We start from the raw sequence: 17,156 nt of genomic DNA, 5'->3' as shown, positions 1-17,156 counted from the left end.
TTCTCTAATCAGTTCTAGTGGGTCTTTCCTAGAAAAGTTGTGAAATGCATCTTTTCTCTCAGCCTAGAATTTACCTAGTTGGCTGCTCCACTAGCCATTCATTATGAACTTGGCAGCGTCAGAATATGTAGCTAAACTTAAAAATGTACCTATATACAGAAAAATAAGTCCATCCTTTGTGTTTCAGTTGATAACTCAGTAAAAAAGCGAAAAAAAAAGCTTTGAAAATATTAATTTCTTAACTGAGCCAAAGATAATTAATTTTGAGTATGTTTATAATAAATTCCTATATAACAAACTCTGGGCACTTTAAAAATGTGTGTGAACAACAGAATTATTTTGTTTTCCTGTTAAACTTTTCAGAAACCTCAGAATTTAATGGCTATTGACATTAATAAAATCTTCATAGCTCTTTTGGTTGGCTTCTCAAATACAGGAACAAGCTTTGTGGCTATAATTCTGCCAATGGTAAGAGAAAAAGAAAACGATGTAAAGAAAATCCATAGGCAACAATGGTTTCAGCTTTCAGTTCTTTGTTCCTTGCTGGCAACTAGTTGAGTAATAGTTCAGGACTGAAAGTAGAAGGAGAGACTGTAATTGAAGCTACTCCTACTCCCACATTTCACTCCCTCTGAAAATAGCAACCCCTGTTAGGTCAATCATTTGCCTGGAGCTATACAACATCCATGGTATTTCTAACTTATCCAGGGAAGCAATCTAAACCAAATGTCTGAATTCAGTTGAAAGCTGCTTATCATCAAAGTTCTCATTCATGCTTTTGGGACCAAACTGATTACTGAGAGAACTGTGGCAGAGTCGGAAGAAAGCCCCATTTATAGACTTTTTGCCTTCAGGAAAAGGTTTTGGTGCTGATATCCGTTTCTTCAGATATTTTGCAGATGATTATCTAAAATAATATCATGGTGATGACATAAATTTTTCTTTCTATAAAGTTAGACTCCGTCTACCTTAGCAGCTTTACCAGCCTTCTTTCCATGCCATCTGCATCTTGCACATTTCAGGGGCAACATTTCTCCAACACACCATTCCTTTTACATAGGTTTTTCCTGTTAACTACAACTTCTTCCCCATTTCCCAGATCTGCTCAAACTTCTATCCATTCAAATGGCCCCACCACTGGGAAGAACTTCCTAACTCCCAAGGCTGGCTGCCCTTCTTTGGTGCCTGGCACTGCATTTTAAATATCCAATAATAAGGTTTGCTTCCAACCTCCCTCGGAGTTTCCTAAAGGCAAAGCCCATGTTGTCTTTACATTTATAGTAACAGCAGCAAGCTTCGTTTCTAGAATAGATTTAACTCCCTATTATCCTATTAAGTGAGAGTAGTGTACTATTTGTTTGGCATGTAATTCCTTATATTTATTATTCAACATATTTTATAAGTAAAATGGGCTTATGCTCTAAAGGCAGATATGATTCAGTGCCGATGAGCTAACGTCATTTGTGGTTCAAAATGGACCTTATATTTTGATAACGATGATGAGCTGAGTGGAGATGAAAGGAGCTTTGTTGAGGGTGTTGGTGCACATATGTATCTTCTGTGAAGACTAACAAAAGAAGGTAGTTTATAGAGTAAAGGAGACAAAATAAGAATGACATAAATGACAGCAGAAGGCTGAAGGAGACTAGCAACTGATTGGCAGACAGATGTTGTTGATTCTATCACGATAGTGTTTTATTTGTGATTTGTGTGTGATTCTGAGGAAATCTGACCAAGAATGTGAATTTGGTTTCCATAGCTGTCCTACCCTCAGGTTCTTAAAGACTATGCCATTAAAAAGAACTCAGTCATTTTTCTGCTAATTAGAACCTTGTTAATACAAGAACTTGACACTATCCACAAATATTCTGCCTCTTTGTCTTTCAAAGAATTCATTGATTTTCTGAATTTTTATTTCATAATGAGTTGATTATTAGCTAAAGTGCTTTCTTGGAAAACTAATTTAGCAATAACCTTTTACCATATATTATGTAAGAAAATCACAACAGTTTTAATTTGGCCATAAATATATTTGATTGCCAACTTCTCTCAAGTTCTTTTGACTATCAGTTAATCTTTATCATATAAAGGGTGAGGCAGTCACTTCCATAGTCATCCAGACACGAGCAGTCTGGGCAGGTTGTTAGCAATTATGACCAAAGATCAGCCAAGAACATTTCTAGACACGGAAGTTGTAGTAATTAAAACAGACAAAAATCTCTGCCCATGATCTCTAAGGATATAAACCGTAAGAAAGCCTATTCTGGAAAGTAATGACAACAGAATAGCTTAAATCACACAAACTATTGAAAGTTCCTCATGGTTTCAGAGAAGTACTTGTTGCATCTCAGGCACCATATTATGTCACAATTTCAGTGGTGCGTTGGGTCCCACAGTTGGGTCCAGCAGTGGTAATAGAGCACATCAGTTTAAGAGGAACAAGATCATCAAAAACTCCAAGATGTCTACCACCCCCCCAGAAGAAGGTAAATTAGGAAGGCTAATTTACATGATCAGTCATTCTGGCTCCTCCCTTAAATGTGTTAGGAAGCTTCTCTTAGATGCAAACAAAGGGTGGTGAGGAGATTGCTATGAGAATTAACGTGTGATTTATAAGTGAATTTGTTCAGATGTTTTCCTTTTTTGATAAAAACAACTCACCCTGAAGTGTGTTCACAAGAAAGTGATCTCAGGAAGAGTTCAAGTGTGCCACGGATAGGACACGCTCAGTGGGGACACCTGGCTCTGCTGACTGTTATGTTGGTTAAGGATTCACTGTACCTTTAAGAGTGGAGCATTATCCAACCAGGACTGTCTACAGAATTAATAGAAATACAGAAATCAAAGATAGACACGTGTTGCATATACTGGCCAAATGTCTGTGGTGGAAATTTAATAATAGAATGTGTGTATGTGTGTGTGTGTGTGTGAATGGATTCAAGAAAGGTATATAATTAAAAAATCTCCATGAAAATTTCTGATGTACATCCAAGTTTGAGGAAAACTAAGGAAAGATAAGAGAAATAGGAGAAACGCTGTAGCAAAGTAATACTTTTAAAGTTATCTTATAAAAATACCTGTGAAAGGCACAAAAGGAAATGAAGCAGAAGGTGGCCATGCAGTGTGATCAGGGAAGAAAAGAAATGCAGAAAATGGTTTAGGTTCAAATAATCTGCATTTTCCACTTATCGACTGTAATTAAGGACAAGTCTCTTGATTTCTGTGAGTCTTAGTTTCCTTTTTGTAAAATGTGCATAAGAATAGCTATTTGATAGGACTAGTAAAGACATTCCATGGGATAATTTCTAAGAATATACCGTATAAATGATAAAGCACTCTGAAAATACTTATTACCATTGCTCTACAGTGAGAGAAAAAATGAAATTTAGAGAAATGACTTTGGAGGTCTAAATCCAAGGCATAAGAGAATAAAAACTGTAAAGGAGAAATAAAGAAGTCTGAACTAATACCATAAAACTGATATGATGACAAAGGCATAAGTGATTAAAATATGAAAGAAAATTATAAAAATCAAAAGGTAAGTATTAACAAATACATCATGAAATATAGTCAATAATTTCTCTAAGAAATGTATTAGTTTAAAAAAGTTTAAAAAGATAATATAACTTGCTTAGGAACAATGAGGAAAATATATGGAGTTTAAGTAAAAGGTCAAAGGGAATTTGTACCTTAATCTATTAAAACATGGAAGCAATAATCACAATCAGGATAGATATGAATTAATTCAAGATTCAAAAATAGAAACCATACTTTCTTTAATCAACATGAAAGGCTTGTATGAGGGGACAAAATATACAGCCAATGGTTAGAAGAGCCAGGTTGATGTAAGTGGGATTGTTTCTTCCAACTGACGTTTGAAAAGCTGAGATGAAGAAATATACTCCAGGACCAGCCCCACTGGCCTAGTGGTTAAGTTCAGTGTGCTCTGCCTCAGCAGCCCAGGTTCGGTTCCTGGGCACAGACGTACACCACTCATTTGTTGGTGGCCATGCTGTGGTGGCAGCTCAAGTACAAAAAGAGAAAGATTGGTATCAGCTATTAGCTCAGGGCAAATCTTCCTCAGGAAAAAAGCATACTCCAATTCAAATCCTTTGTTAAAAGCTGTGATTTTATAACTGTTAATATTTTATATAACTGTGTTATGACATAAATTTATTAAATTGAGATGATATTTATGAATTCATAAAAAATTCAATACATATCCATTAATTTTTTACCTTCATTATGTGCTTTCTCTTCTATTTTTCCTGCCAAATCTTCATTGTATGAAGTGTCAAAATTATGAACATTTATCTTCATACCACCCACCATTCCAATAATATTTCTCAGAGACTGCACCTCTGTCCTTATTTTGATAGGTCTCCTTTCTGTCTGTGTTCTCTACACTTACTTACACACACATTTACACAGTTTACTTTAGTAAACAAAATTGAGATTTTTACTAAATATATTATGCAGCAACTTGCTGTTTTAAAAAGTGTCTTCAAACTATTTTCATGCCAGTATATATAAAGCTACTATATTTTTAAAGTTGCTGCAGAGTATTCCATACTATGGATATATCATAATTTATCTTTTCGCTACATCTATATTTTAAGTTTGATTCAGTTTTCTCTATTGCAAAAAGTCTTGCCACATCTTCATACATACATCCATAAGTATATCTGTGAGACCCATTCTGTAAGATAGATTCCTAGAAGGGAAATCATTGGCTCTGAGTATATACACTTTTTTTTTTTACAATTCTAGTCAGTTCTAAAATTACTTACTAATTTACAGTATAATGTTAAAGTTTACTAGCTAAAGATTTATGCAAAATATTATTATTTAAAATGGATTAAAATATTGCGTAATTTACTCCAATCTGATATACGTTATTATCAAAATATATGGTTTATGCTAAAATTACATAATTTTAAAATTTTCATAGCGTAGTTCATTTTCTTCCATCAGGAAATGATCAGAAAGATTGAGTCCAAGTCCCTGGTACTTCAAGGGCACTGGATCAAAATTATAGCATCATTGTGTTTTAAGAATACTACTCCAAGAATTTGTTACCCAGAAATAAAAACAGTAGGAAAATTTGGTTTCTTGACCTTGTAATCTAAAATAAACCCCAAATCCAAATTAAATCAAATATGATCTTTGCATAATTAATGTGACAAAACAAAACCTGAAACTATAAATATAGGAAAGAAAGAACAGTATCTTTTCATTTGAGTACAAGTATTCATATATAGCAACTGATTCTTTTCTAAGCGAAATCATTATAGCACCCAAGTATGATTACTCTCATTGCTGTATGTATGTGTATAACTGGTGTATATTCCAAAGGGATTATAGATAAAGGTGGTAAAATTGCACAGCTTGTGACCAATTAGATAGGTAAGGTGAGGGAGAAATATATGTCAATACTAACTCCAAATTTCTTTCCTTTGTGATTGGGAGAATGGTGATTCTGTTGATTGAAACATCTAAAAAAAGGAGAAAGAATATATTTGATTGAGACTTTAGCCACTTTGTATCTGATAAGATGATACAGAGATGACACAGAGGGTGTCTAGAAACAGTTGTGCCAGGGAGGATGAAATTTTCCTCTACCCCTCTAGGTTTTTCTGGCTGGTCTATGAATAAAATTGACATTTCACAGAGTAACAAGAGCAAATTCAATTAAATTTCACATATATGGGGAATCCACAGGAATATGGGGGGGAAGCCCAAGGATAAATTGGGCAGAGGCTGGTATGCCATCTTGAGCTAAGAGGAAGTGAGCAGTGGTTTGGGACTTTGAAGGGGAGGAAGACAACAAATGTTTGCTGGGTCACACAGAGACGGTGGGACACAGAGTGACTCTGATCTCTAGACTCCCCCTCCACACCTAGTCCATATTCTTTGTAGATATCTCTGATGATAGCTCTATTCCAGGAACAGATCCTTTATGTAAATTCTTTTAGGCAGTTAAGGAGGAGGTAACAAGAAAAACTTCCTGAATCTTCTGTTTCTTAAAAATAGCCTAAATTAATCCTCATGCCAAAGAAACACATTTTGGGGTGACAAATTTTGCTTTCCTACAGTTGTTAACACTTATTACTGAAGATGAGCCAAGGACCTTTCTAGGCATTGAAGTTATAGTAATTAATAAAAAGATAAAATCTCTGCCCATGGACTCTAAGGCTATCAACCATAAGAAAGCCTATTCTGGATAGTAATGACAACAGAATACCTAAACAACACAAACGATAGTCAGTTGCTCATGGTTTCAGAAAAGCACTTGTTGCTTTTAATTTTTCAGTCTGTCAGATCTAGGCTAGAGATATAGAATTGGAAAACATCTGTCGAGATATGAATATTAGATCCTTGTTTCAGATTTGCATGAAAGCATCCAGAAGGAAAATAAAGCAGAAAGTAAAAAATTTTAAAGGCCTGAACATTTAAAAAGGGTGAATTAGAAGCTCCAATTTAGAGATGCTTCATCTCTAACATCTGGAATTATATATAACACAATGTAGAAGTTCAATAAATATTTGCTGAGTAGATGTAAACTCTTGTTCATTTGCTTTTTTCCTTTTCTTTGATTATTAAATCATTAAAAATTTATGATAAATGTATTATAATATACATTATGATATATATAATATTATATACTGCAATATAATCAGCAGTAGGGAGACTGAAGCATACTTACTGTGTGGTCAGTTTCCTTATCTGTCCAATGAGAATAAATTAACACATTTCAAAAAAGTAGGATTAAATGAGATAATCTCTTTAAAGGACCTAGGCCAGTAACTGATTCATAATAAGCACATTGATGGTAGCAACTGCTATTATCACTAATGTTAAGCTGTGAATGGAGAATTCAGAGTTTATGAATATTTGTCCCTCACTCTATCAATAATCTATTCAAATACTGAGAAAATTCGTTGAGGATTTGAGTTAATTTTTCCTTTTGAGTAAATCACTATTAACTAGACTAACTTATTTAAAAGTTAGAGTAAATTTTTTAACAATAAATCAAACACGATTTTTAAACAAGTAAAAATAAAAACTCTAATCCAATGTTTTTTATATTCATCATAATTCTCATTTCTTCTCTGTATCAGAATTGTATTTAAAACGCCAAATTATTTCAGAAGTAATGTTCAAGTATAATATAATGGCAATGACATTTGGTCACGGCTGGTCTTCACAATTTTGTATGTTGTTTAGTTAACAAACCCAAAAGATAAAACCATTTTATAAAAAGATTTATCCTAAAATTATGCATCTTTACCAAACAATTACTAATCAAAAAATCACTGTTATAACCAAGTTAGATCTTGGTTTATAGATATAGTCACTTTTTAAATTTAATTAGTATAAATTCAGAATTCTATTAATTGTCATAAACTACTTATGTAAGCATAATCAGAAAGATTACCCAAAGGATTGGTTTTTAGGTTTGACCCTATATTGTTTTCACTGAATTTGGTTGATTTCAGAAACGAGGTGTAGGGGAGTTTGACTATTCAAAATTTATATTAGTTTTTTCATGTCAATAAAGTTGAAATACACACAGAGGACTGACCTTCAGCACATATGCAAAATCTGATTCTCCTCACTATAGTCATGCACCGATACTGACTGACATTTCCGTCAACCAAGGTCCACGTACACGATGGTGGTCCCATAAGATTAGTACCATATAGCTTAGGTGTGTGCTAGGCTATGCCCCCTAGGCTTCTGAAAGTGTACTCTATGATGTTCACACAATGAAGAAATTGCATTTATTTCTCAGAACGTATCCCCGCCATTAAGCAACGCATGACTGTATCTCTACCTACCACCAGTCTACACCACTATAATTTTTAGCTAAAACTATTGCAGTAGTTTCATAACCTGCTTTCTGCTTCTACTCTTGACGAAAGAGTAGAGAGAGCCATCTTTTAAAAAATTCAAGCTAAATCGCAACTGTCCTACTTAAAACTCTCCAAAGATATCTCTACTTTTATAATGAAAGAAACTCCTTCACAATAAACCATAATTCCCCACATGAGCAGGCCACACCTTGCCATTCCAACCTCACCTCTCATCAGACTCCCCTGCTGCCTCCTTCTTGGCCCTTTGTTTTTTTCCTTGAATACACCAAGCCTGTTCCAGTCTCAGGACCTTTGCACTTGCTGGTTCTTCTTCCTGAGATGCCCTTCTTCAGATTTTCCCATAGCTGACTCCTTCCAGTTCTTGCGTATCTCACAGAGGCCTTCCTTGAAATCTTAACTGAAACAACCCCACTGAAACCCATGCCCAGTCACTCTCTACCCTTCATCATGTACCATTTTCTTCACAAAACATATAGCACCTGAAATTCTTTCTTTCTCTTGTCACCTGTTCCTACACAGAATGCAAGCCCCGTGAATATTCTGTTTTGTTCGCTATTGTGTCTTTAGTGTATAATATGGAGGCTTGCCTATAGTAGGGGCTCAGTAAACATTTGTCAGATTAATGAATGGTTATTTTCGCATGCAAACCGAAATAAGTATACACATGTGCAGCATCAAAATTGCTTGCTCCAGGGGCCAGCTCCGTGGCTAAGTGATTAAGTTTGTGAGCTCCACTTTAGTGACCTGGGGTTTGCCAGTTCAGATCCTGGGCACAGACCTATGCACCGCTCATCAAGCCATGCTGTGGCGGCATCCCACATAGAAGAACTAGAATGACTTACAACTAGGATATACAACTACGTACGGGGGATTTGGGGAGCAAAAATAAAAGAGGAAGATTGGCAGAAGATGCTAGCTCAGGGCCAATCTTCCTCACCAAAAAAAAAAAAAAAGGACTTGTTCTCTGTGTTGGGTGTCTTCTTGCTTGCTCTTCAAGATCCACCTCCACCTTTCACCCTGCTCTATGACTGGGAGACTGGCCCATGTAGACAACAACAGCTTGGCTTCTGCTTGAGTTTTGCCATTAGGGGGCACTTGTAAGCATTGTAAGGCAGAAAGAGTGAATTTGGGAATTTTTTCCCAGACTCCCTTCCCACCATATTGACCTGAGTGGGCTGCATCCCTCTAGCCTTCTACAAAAGGCCACAGTCCTGTCAGGAGAACATCCCCACACAGCTGCCTTTTTCAGACCCAGGGTTGGTAACAGCTGCTCCTTCTGACTAGTCTCAGGATAATTTTCCTTGAACCTTGCATAAACTTTTGGAAATAGTCTCTATGTTAAACTCCTCTCAAAATATCAGACTGTGTCATCTGTCTCCTGCTAGCATCCTTGTTTTGACATTTCATTCAAAAGATTTTTCACCCAGATTTCGAAAATAATGAATTGATTCATCTTTGGTGGCAGGGTATAAAAACAAAAGAGATATGAGCACTCAACTTAAAGCGACTTTATGCAGGCTCAAGATTTCTTTAAAATGTATTCGTCTCCATTTCTAATCTAAGAATGAATACACGTACACCCACACACACACACACACACACACACATATATATGACTGTATGAAGGATGCATTAATATATGAAATATTTTACTCCATAATATATTTGTGTTCACTATAATGTGAATAAATAAATAAAATATAAATACATTTGATACTTCAGAAATAGGCAGAGTTTAACCTGTGGTTTCTGTATCCCTGGTCTACTGCTGCATTTCCTAGAACTACTCACGGTCCGTTTTGAGATATATGACTTCAGAGGATAGACACAAAACAATGGAAATTTGCAAGTTTGTCCTTAGGATCTTACCTCTTTTATTGGCTGTTTATTTCAAGGTTTCATGAAACTTCCTGCATAAAGATTAGCTCCCCTAATAAATAAGTTTCTGTTAACAAACAACAAATGTTAAATGATTCCATGACACTATCAAACAAATTTTAATAACATTTGTGGATTCAGTCCCCTGGAAATAGTATGTCTGCTACATTGTATAGTGAAGAATCTCCACATAATGAGAATTTCAGTTTTGTGGGTGAATAGAAAGCTCAGACAGCCACTGGGTGAGAAGCTTTTATTGTCCAAATTGGTCTTATGGAAACTTATAAATCACTGATCAGCAAATTTGGCTGATTACCAGAATTACTCAACAAACTTTTAAAAATACAGGTTCTCAGGCCCAAGCCCAGAAATACTAAACTCAAGTGCCTAGGAGTTGGCCTGGTAATCTTTCTCAATCAACCCATGTTCTCCTGATGATCAGATGCTGTGGGTTACTTTCTGTGGCATCTTCCTAAATCCAGTTCAGCTCTATTTACCTTTGCTTGAGCATATTTCTATCAATTCCACTTCTCTATGTGCAAATTTCTGTTACTAACTCCATTTCACTACCTGCTTTCAGTTTCTTAAATAGCATCATTTTTTTTTAGAAGTTTTTTCTATTTTGATCAGAGTGTTACATTAGGGATTAAAAATACAATTGACTGAAGATATATTCATTTAAGAAAAAGAAATATCAATTTCTATAAAAATCCTTTTATCTGTAAGCATTAGCCAATATTAGTGTCTTAATACAATTTGCAATCAGTAGACATCACATCACTAATCTAATAAGAATTGAAATATTTTTAAAGGAAAGTAGAAAAATAATGATAAAATAAATTAGATTATAGGTGCACCTTAACTTATGAGAGAAATGTGTTTCTGAAAGATTGGCTATTGAGGTAATTTCTATTAACTAAATTATATTTTCCCATTGACCAGGGCTTATAATTGCAAAGGCACGATCCGTAGAGTGGGGTGCAAAGGAGAATGTGATCTTGAGGCTAAAACAGAAAGCAAACAAAACTTTGAAGAACAATTATTTTTTAAATGATATGTTTAAATATAAATTAGAGATGTTGATAAAATAATAATTCTTGAACACATCAAGAAACAGTGCACCTCACTCCCCATGCATTTAAGGTTCTAGACATAAGTGGAGGTATGAAACCTATAGGAAGACAGAGATTGGATAAAGCATGTTGCTACTTCTTCCCTGTTGGGGTAATGTAGTATCTCTGTGTCCCTAGTAACTGTGATCGTTTTAAGATCCTAAACTTATAGCAATTTTTAATTAGCACTGATGCCTCTATTATTTTCTTGTACTGTGACATGCAAGACTATGGGGATTGAGGGGGTGAAGTCAGGAACACTGTTTCTGAAAGCTGATATTTTTTAATGCATTTTCAGTTACCCAGAACATTTCGTAATATCAGGTCCCCAGATTTAGTATTTTGATAAACATTAGTTTCTCTATACTTAATTTCCCTTCAGGAAGGTCTGCCCAAATTCTTTCAGGATAATTACAGTCGTGTGAAATCTCATTTTTTTTATTTTTGAGCCTGAGTTTTAGAGGGTATAAACATTTGGTCTGACAGACTCTAAACTTTTAATGAGTTAAAGGTTTTTAATGGCTGCTAGATTGGACCCGTCTTTTATTCAACATTTTCCACCCAACTGCCCAATGGAATACTTTTTCATTTGACATTCCTCTCTCCCAAGCAACTTAGGTACCTCCCCTGGTAGAACTCTGATTAGGCTCACAGTAGCAAACAGTGGGATTCCGTCCTTCTCCAGCTAGAGCTGTGCTGGAGTAGGGAGCTGATGGAGATACTCACAAGGTTAACTGCCTACGAGTGTGGAGTGTGTGCCCCCAGGGGGGCTACGGCCCTGTGATACAGATCCCAGCAGTTTTCACACTCACTTTGTAAGATGTGAAACCCCCGAGACATGACACGGGGTTGGAAGTCCTCACCATCAGTCTCTTCCACTTCTATTTAAACTGTGGAGTTGCCAGTTCCATTAAAATGCAAGGCACTGTTATCAGAAAAGACCTGGTTTTGTTAAGGGAATGAACAATTAGGGGCAGCTGGAGACTGGGGGTGGTCAAAAGACCACCTAAGTTTTATTTCATTATTACAGAGAAGCAAAGCAGTTGTGGGTTGTTGGGGCCATTGAAAAAAAAGAGAGAGAGAAAGCTGAAATGAACCAGCAGAGCCGTATTCAACATTTGCATGCCAGCTTTCTTAGACTTTTGCTGAATAATGACTCTTTCACTCTATTAATTATCTTTCTATTATTAAATTTGTCATGTTTATATTATCAAAATCACAGATCATAATCACAAATATCTAATGAATTCTAATGAGCTTATCTTGAAAGACAGATGTTTGCTTTCTAAATTGTATCATTCTTACATATTAAAAGTTCAACTTAAAAAGGTCTCAAAAAAAAGAAAAAGTCATCTAAGAATAAAAGGAAACATATTTCTAGCCAGTATTTGAGGAGAAATCCTGTCATTTCCCTCCACTGCAGCTCATCATAAAAGCTCTAAGGAAATAGTGTTTAAAATCAATTAACCGAGAAGGCTAAAATCAATTTAACAAGAGTTAGCTAATGTTTTACTAAAGCGAACTCTCTTTTCTTTAAACATGATTAATATCATTTAGGGGTTGTTATTAGTGGTGTCACTTCTAAAAAGTGTGACCAATTTGTAGTGAAAGGGCCTTTGTGTACACGTAGTGGATTTATGGGAAGCACAGAAATGTAACTCGGTATTAGTGATTACATCTTTTCCTTGCCTTTGATATTTTAAGCGAATACTCTATTTTTACTCTGTCTCCTTGGAATGTCTCCTAAAGGTCACTGAAGGATCAAGAAATACTTAACCTATAACCACCCATGATTAAAACAACTCTATGCAAATTATATTCTAGTATGACATTTAACTATGTTGATATTGGGTAGAATCATAAAAATCAGTGGATTTTAGAGTTAGAAGGGGCTAAACAATATAGGCCAGTAATTTTCAAAAAATTTATAACAGCTTATTCCTTACAAGAACCCCAATATATACAAATGCTTTGAATGTACCTGCTATGACTGAAGGGACAGGTTATGTAGCTGGGCTTACTGGTTTCATCACAGCTCCCCACCCCCAGCCCAAGGCCCGCTATTTGAAAACCAGACAAAATGACCTCTTAGCTTAACATAACAGGAAACTGAAACCCAATGTGTTTAAATGAGTTGTATATGTTAGCACAGCACAGTCACACATTGGAAAGATAACTTGATCCATATCTGATATTAATACTATGATTTATTGATCAATTGATTTTGCTTCTCACTGTCCGTGTCCTAATACATTGTTTTCACCAGAGAGTCTTTTAAAATTTTTCTCCCCAAACCCAGTACATAGTTGTATAGCCTAGTCATTCCAGTTCTTCTATGTGGGACAGCGCCACAGCATGGCCTGACCAGCAGTGTGTAGGTCCACATCCAGGATCCATCCGAACTGATGAATCCTGGTCCACTGAAGCAGACTCTAGGAACTTAATCACTCAGCCACAGGGCCAGCCCCCACCAACAGAGTTTTACACTTCATATTAATTTGCTTTGTCAGATCATGGTGCTACTGTGAATTGGATCCACAGATAAATCTCTTTATCTCTTCTTGAAAAAGATAACAAAAACTGAAAATGCTTTACTGTTGGCTGTGAATAATACACTTTTCACTATCTTTATATGCATATAAGACTCCTAGCCACCAAAACCATCATATTTATCTCGGTAAGTCCTGCTCTTGCTAAAATAGTAGTGTTAAAAAGAATAGTCACCATGGAAGCGAGGTAGTACCTTTGTATACATTAGGTTGAATCACATGACATAGCCAATATTTGAGCTTTTTGATCTACAAAAACATGTTCTTGTGACTTAAGCTAATACAACCCATACCACTTGCATTTGCCCTGTAATGCCACCACTGTCTCCATTCTCTAGGTGAGGAACCCAAGGTTCACAAAGAAGAGCTTTGCCAGAGGGCACACTGGCAGCAGTGTTAGAGTGGGGTTTGGCCATATGCCTCTCTCCAAATCTCATGCCTGCGCCCTTGCACCCAGCTGCCCTATATGTTCAGATCATGTGAATGTACAAAGAGAGCAAGTTTGTTCAAAGCATAGCTTAGGTGTGTGAAAGTGGGAAACATTAATCTCAGATAAAAATATTTCTTTATGAACTAAGCCAGGCTTCCTATATTATATAATAATATTTACTTAAGTTGTGATCAGACAGCAACAGTACAGATTGCCTGAGACTTTTCAGCCACCTCTAAGCCCACAGCTACATCAGCTGTCAATCTTCTGTAATTTACTATAGCTCATATGCACAGTCATCTTACCTCACGTCATTATCAAACCAGGAGATCTCTATTTTGTCTAGAATTTTGAACTAAAATAAAAACATATTAGACCAAAAAACAACAAAAGAAGACTATTAAAATGTGAGAATGTTGCCTTGGAAGTTGTATCTAATTTCAGAAACAGTTAGGTGGAAAAATAATCAGACTTTGTGACTGGGAGCTTTCATCTTTTAAATTCAAAGGAAATGAGTTAAAAACAAAACGACGACAACAGAAAACCTTCTATTGTGAAAGAAAGATAAACTAAATAGATGAAGAAGGTAATATTGACTTATGAAAAGATTATTCGACCCCATCAGAAAGAACATCAAATGGCTCTCAGGACCCAAGAAATTAAAGTGTATGTCGAGTAGATTGGACATCATTTTCTTTTACAATCATTCTAGAGTATTAGTTCAATAAACGTAAAGAATTGTTGAAGCCGAAACAAACTGAGAAATTTTTAACATTTTATTACATTTTATCGTATCCTTAGAAAAAGACTGTTGGGCCTCTTACATAAATTATTTACTAAAAAACAAAAGGCAAAATTAAAAATGAGACACATCGGGAAGAAATGGAAACCCATGAAAATTCTCTTAATATTGACTATATTCTTGATGTTTTTATTTATTTTATTTTTTGTGTGGACATGTATCTAAAAAGCCCAATTCTATTTTTAAATAGATGTTATGATTCAAAGAATTTTTAAAAAATAATTTTTCAATTTCTTCTTGACTTGCACTCTAACCGATAATCAAAAATAGTATGGGCATAAGGATGCATTTTCTAACACTTGTTTTTTGGTTTTTATTTATATTAACAGAATATAGAAAGCCTAGCAAAAAACTCTCTATATTGCCTTCAAATAGAAAAGTTTACAAACATGATCTATACGGTAAGGGAAAGTTCTTATCAATTCAGAACAATATTTTAAATATATTTTATTACTAATATCTATAAATTCAATACAGACTGTTTTTTTAATGCAAATTAATTGGATGTAAGTGTAATCTGGTTACATCCTCTGTCACCTATGGATGGTCACAATTGATTCCGCCATTCTGAATTACCAAGAAAAAGCGGCCCCACCTGTCTCTGATCCAGGGCATCCTTTCCTGTGCTGGTGGTGGGCCAGCAAGGACATCCTTCCAAAATAAAATATCTTCATTCTGTCAGTGATCTAACATAGCAATCGTCCTCTGCTAGAACCTCAAAGAGCTTAGGATAAATTTCAAATGAGCACTCCAAAAATAACTATTAAAAAGAAGAGAGAGTTCTCTGTGGCCTGAGGACATCAGGGAATTCTTCATGAGCAGATGGGCCTGGAGGGGAATGGAAGAGAAAAGGTAAATAGAAAAAGTAAGAAGAGACTCCCAGCAAGGCAAATGTCACACGGGATGAAACGGTCAGGAAAGCCCAAACAGACTCTTCATTTTCAGGATTTTATCACTTTGACTTTAAACGATTTTTGAGTGACCCTTTCATCTTCAAGTATTTGTAACTGCTAAGAAATCATTTGGTTCAAAAATTCTGTGGAAAACTTTGAAAAACAAAACTAAGGAGACAAGTTGGTTTCTATAAAATGACAGTTCTGAATTTATGACTGGATCCTAGATGCAGACAGATTTGGCTTTGAACCACAGCTCCACTGCTTCTAGCTGGTTGACTTGGTAAAGGGGATTTACGGTAATGGGGACCCGGTAATGAGAATTCAAAGGATCACCATCAAGTTCGTGTTCTTAGTAAAACGCTTAGCACAGCAAACCTAAAGCACAATCATTGATCCTGGTCATTATCATTTTCAATATATTGTTAGAACTGTTAAAAGGGACCTTGCCGTTTTTAAACAGTAAGAAGAGGAAGAATTATAAATAAATGAAAATTGAATAGGTTTTGGGAAAAATAATTAAGATGTTCACCTCACTCTATACTAAAATAGACAGTGTGTCTTGATTTTTATAGTTAAATGTAAAAATAAAAGCACAAACAACGCAGTAAAAACTGAGAACTGAATAATTTATCAAATATCTGGGAGGGGCGAACTTTCTATATATAAAAGCATTAGTGAAATAGACACTCTTATTCACAGCTGGTGAGAGTGTAAGTGTTTTCTGTTCTTCTCAGAGACATTTTTGTAATGCATATTGAAAACCTTAAAAATATTCATGTCCTTTGAGTCAGTAAGTCAATCTATGGAAGCAAATGCTTAAAGTCTACTGAAGAAATAAAAAATGTCTACAATGGTTTATAGAAAAATATGTTCAAGTCAGTGTCGTTCATAAAAGGAAACAAAAAAATAATCCTGGAAATAACCTAAATGTCCAATAATAAGGGAATATTAAATTAATGTGGTATATCCATACTATATAACATCACAAACCATACAAGATGCTATTTATAAGTTTAATGACATAGAAAAGTTTTATATTTCAACATTAAGTGGAAGACAAGCAGGATACAGAATCATAAATATTAAACTTGCAGCTATAAAGCACTATGTGGAGAAAAATGGAAATACATGGAAATATTAAGTGTTTATTTCTTGAATGGTGAGATTATGACTTGTAAGAATTTTTTTCTTTATGCTTTGTAGTATTTAAACATTTTAAAAAAATTAACGGTGGAAAAAATTACTTTAAAAAGACAGCACGCCAATTAACATTTTTTTCAATGTGGTAAAATATAACATAAAATTCAATCATTTTAACATAAAGTTTACCATTTTAACCATTTTTAAATTTACAGTTCAGTGTATTAAGTACATTCACATTGTCGTACAATATCATCACCATCCATCTCCGGAATTTTTTTCATTTCCAAAACCAAAGCTCTGCACCCATTAAATAAGTACTCCCCATTCCCTTCTCCAGCCCCTGCCCCTGGCAACCATCATCCTACTTTCTGTCTCTATGAATTTGACTACTGTAGGAACCCCATACATGGAATCACACGATGTTTATCCTTTTGTGACTGGCTTGAGAATTGTATTTTTGCCAATCATT

At 35.2% G+C, this 17,156-nt stretch overlaps 1 protein-coding gene across 29 annotated transcripts in view; it reads left to right on the top strand.

The window, feature by feature from the left end:
• The window catches only part of ROBO2 (roundabout guidance receptor 2), a 1,565,981-nt gene that overhangs the window by 965,111 nt on the left and 583,714 nt on the right, over positions 1–17,156 (top strand). The window lies entirely within an intron of this gene.

Source organism: Equus przewalskii, chromosome 27, assembly GCF_037783145.1.
Source record: "Equus przewalskii isolate Varuska chromosome 27, EquPr2, whole genome shotgun sequence".
Taxonomy (NCBI): domain Eukaryota; kingdom Metazoa; phylum Chordata; class Mammalia; order Perissodactyla; family Equidae; genus Equus; species Equus przewalskii.
The sequence above is the reverse complement of the archived record's forward strand: the minus strand, read 5'-3'. Positions and strand labels throughout refer to the sequence as shown.